This window comes from Gekko japonicus, unplaced genomic scaffold (assembly GCF_001447785.1).
Source record: "Gekko japonicus isolate JY-2015 unplaced genomic scaffold, Gekko_japonicus_V1.1 scaffold459, whole genome shotgun sequence".
Taxonomy (NCBI): Eukaryota; Metazoa; Chordata; class Lepidosauria; order Squamata; family Gekkonidae; genus Gekko; species Gekko japonicus.
Window position 1 is genome coordinate 706,633 of NW_015173137.1, and position 3,890 is coordinate 710,522.

Genomic DNA, 3,890 nt, shown 5'->3' on the forward strand with positions numbered 1-3,890 from the left:
GGGGGAGATCGGGGGGGTGGAGGAGACGTGGGGGAAACGGCGGGATGGGGGGGTACTTACCTCCTCCTCCTGCTTCCTCCTCTGCCTCCCCCCCCCACGAGTATCGCGGGTCCGCCCCTTGTGACAAACTAATAGTCTGGATATGACCTTAAAGTCTTCTAGATTTTTTTTTTAAAAAGAAGGATATGAACAGAATAGAAAAGGGTTTACTACTCCTAGTCACCAGCATCACATTTTATGTACAGCCTGTATTAAGTTGACTTTTTTGATAATGTGTGGGAATGTAACATTAAGGGTCACATCATGTAACTTCCTCCAACTTTAATTTTTTAAAGGTAAATCTTCTGTGAGAGTAGGGTTGCCAGCTCCATGTTGGAAAATACTTGGAGATTTGAGGGCTGGAGCCTGGGGAGGGACTTCAGCAGGGTATAATGCCATAGATTCTACCTTCCAAAGCATCCATTTTCTCCAGGTGAGATGACCTCTGTCATCTGGAGATCAGTTGTAATTCCAGGAGATCTCCAGCTACCACCGTATGTGAGAGGCGGCCATCTTGAGTGGAGTGCAAGAGTGGGAAGGATCTGCCTGATTCTTCTTCCTGCTTAACCACTCCAGCTGCTTTCCCCCCCCCCAAGTGGGGGGAGGGGGATCTCATAGAGGAGAAAAGTGGTTGGGAGTACCAAATAGGCAGAGCAGAGGGAATGTCAGTATTCTGCCCATGATTACACCCTCTGTTCCTTTTTCTTTTTTAAAGAAAAGGCCAGAGTGAGTAGAGTTATATGCAGCTGTAATATGAAGCTCAGGCATTTATAATTCCTAGATATCAGCTGGTGTTTTGGAGTGGAACAGTCATAGGCCTGTGTTGCTGGGTTCTTCAGCCACTCTTTTGGATAGATTACTGAGATCACAGAGATCAGTTCCCCTGGATAAAATGGCATCTAGGAGGGCAAACGTCCCCCCCCCCCCTCCACAGGGACTGCCCCTGAATTTCCAGGAATTTGCCAAGCCCAGGTTGGCAACCGTACCTCCGGGTAAACTTATAGATCAGAAATTCCTAACCTTTTTGAGTCTGCAAGCACCTTTGGAATTCTGACATAGGCTGACCCACAATATGGCCTGCCAAAAGATGGAGAGCCAACTACAAACTGTCAGGTAGTAAAATTATGCATAACTTTAATGTTAACTTCAACCTTTTAAAATGGACATATTGTTTAGAAATGTTTTGTGGCATATACACAGCTTACCCTTCAGCCATACAGTGAAGATCCTTGTGCTATGGTGGCAGCTCCTCCCAAAACCACTTTTAAAAAATTTAGACAGCTAGTCTGAAGCCCTGTTGGGCAAAAGTCCCACCTGGCCCTACACACTTTCTAAAAACACTTAGTGGGAACTGGGAAAGCTGTTGGTGTGCACCCAGGTGCCCATACATGTCATGTTGGGGACCCCGACATACAGTAAAGTGGCTATTTTCTGTCTCCCCCACCACCCCCATGCAACAAAATTGGGCGATTCTGCATTGGCTTTGCCCCCCGTTCTTGTACGAAACCCACATTGGAACAGAAATTCCCCTCTGCATTGCATACTGCTTTCACTTTCTTTCACCATCAGGTTTTGTGGTACCTTCTGCATAGATGTATGGCTGTTCAGGGGTGACTTTGCAGTCAGTACGGCATTGCCCCAAGGTATTTGAATGTGGTTTTGAGCTGCACCTTTTCCTCAGTGTTGAGAAAATGTGGAGCGAATGCTAGATGCAGAATCGCCCTTCATGAATATTTTGGTTGCTCAAGAGCGTGCTGCCAGCAATTGAACATTGGCAAACAGCAGGTTCTGTGAGGGAAGTGAAAAGTCAACTTGAAAAGGAAAAACCTCTTACAAGATATAAAAACAGAGGCACTGTGTACATTTGAAATAATTATAAACTTCCACAGTAACAGGCAGGGTGACACACAATTCAGACAACCAAGCAGCACATACAGAGAACAGATGCACTGTTGAACAATGCTTGCAGGGAAAATAACATGCACTGGCTTGTGCAATGAGACACATACTTGAGAGAAATCAAATGAGGAAAAAAACCTTTCAGGATACTTCACCAATCTGACCTTCGGGGAAATAAGTCCTTGGCTTCAAACATGATGATCAGTCAGCCCAGGAGCTGGAAAGAAGAAAAACAAAAACACAAGAACACATGCATGGGTAAAACGCCAGTGTACAACACCTAAGGGTTTAGCCATGGTCTCAGTTTCTAACGAAATAGATTTGCCTGGGGCCTTTGCGTGCACAACCTGTATGACCCCGAACATATTGGTAGAATAAATGGATGCAGACAGTATTATTACTGGATAATTAACAAAGAGTTTGTAATGCTCCAGTGAGGTAACACTCAAAGGCAGACATGAAGATACATATTTCTCGGTAGCTGTTTATGGAGACTATCTTCCAAGATCTGGAGTCTTATTGAAGTCTGGATTTATTTTTTTAAGAGCCAGTATCTCTTTGAAACAGAACGCCTACCTTTTCTTTTTAAATTAGCTTCTTAAGGTTTTTAGGATGAATCTGTGGTGATATCCATTAGCAGACTGGTCACTTCAGGATTGCTAACTTCAGTTTTAGCAGAGGATGGGGTTTTGGCTCAGAGGCAGAGTGTCTGCTTTGCATGCAGGAGATCCCAAGTTCAATCCTTGGCAACCCCAGTAAAAAGAATCAAGTAGGAGGTGATATGAAAACCCCCACCTGAGACCCTGGAGAGCTACTGCTAGTCAGAGTAGACTGACCTTGATTGACTAGTGATCTCAGTTTGACTTGATATAAGGCACCTTCATGTATTCGGTAGAGGTCTAGCCTGAACACTCCATGATCTTGGGGGTAATTACTCTGGTAAGCCTATCGACAGGGAATATGAAAGAGAAGGTTAACTTCTCACATTGGCAATGGATTAAACAAAAATGAAAGAAGATTGCATGGTAAGAAATACTTGTTCGAACCAGTTGTAGTGCGGCCTGCAGTTCCCAGTAAGTGACTAATGAATGTTGTGTTAGAGGGGTTTTTTAAAGAGACAAATGCTTTCTGTTGCAAAACTGACAGCTGGTGTGAAGCTTTCCAGGTGTTTGCAAGATGGTTTGGGTACATCTCTCTTGCGTTGGGCTCTGTACCCAGGAAGGTTTGATAGTTTCTGGCTTAGATGGGAGAGATTGTTGTGCTAAAGCTGTTGTGCTAAGGCTGAAATTCCATGTGCTGTTCTTTGGGAGCAAGCCCCAGTGACTTCAGTGGGATGCCTGTGGTTATAATCGGTCTGCAGATGTCTTGGAGAGGCTGATTGTGAATGAAGAAAAACACCTTTTAGGTATATCGCAGCCGAAAGCTGCTTCTTGTTATTTGAAATTTTTGATTTGCATTTTTCAGAATTCAGTTGGTTGGATTTTTTTTTCTGCTCTGACTGTAAACTATACAGGTACTGTGGGTGCATTCTTTCTTGCCATCAAGAGTGGCAGCACTTTATTATGCTTATTATTGGGAGGAGGAATTAAACCACTGGGATTTTCCCCTCCGAAGGCGTTTCAGACATAATACAACCAGATCAGCTTCCTCAGACTTTATCAGTACAGCTGGAAAAGGAACTCACAACTGGAAGCTGGTGCATTGTCGCTGTGCCTTTGAGTCACATGACTGCAGCCTCTACCAAAATTGTCAGTTCACTAGTTGAATCGACCATTCAGTTGCTAGAGGCTCAGACTCTGTGAGCTGAAATCTCCTGTAGCTTAGTGCCGTGACACTCAGGAACTGCAGGTAAATATTCTGTCCGGTTTCTGCCTTTAGGGATTTGATACTTAGATTTGTTCCTTGTCCACCAGCCTAACTGCTTAAAAGTTTAACAAAAACTCCGGTGGCTT

At 44.1% G+C, this 3,890-nt stretch overlaps 1 protein-coding gene across 3 annotated transcripts in view; it reads left to right on the forward strand.

The window, feature by feature from the left end:
* The window catches only part of VDR (vitamin D (1,25- dihydroxyvitamin D3) receptor), a 122,885-nt gene that overhangs the window by 26,954 nt on the left and 92,041 nt on the right, over positions 1-3,890 (forward strand). Inside the window, exon 1 of one of the 3 annotated variants that reach the window (XM_015422217.1) lies at positions 3,720-3,786. The exons of the other annotated variants lie outside the window; for them this stretch is intronic. The gene's annotated coding sequence lies outside the window, so the exon portion shown is untranslated. Of the gene's footprint in view, positions 1-3,719; positions 3,787-3,890 lie in introns of those variants that run through there. 3 annotated transcript variants of the gene reach the window in all.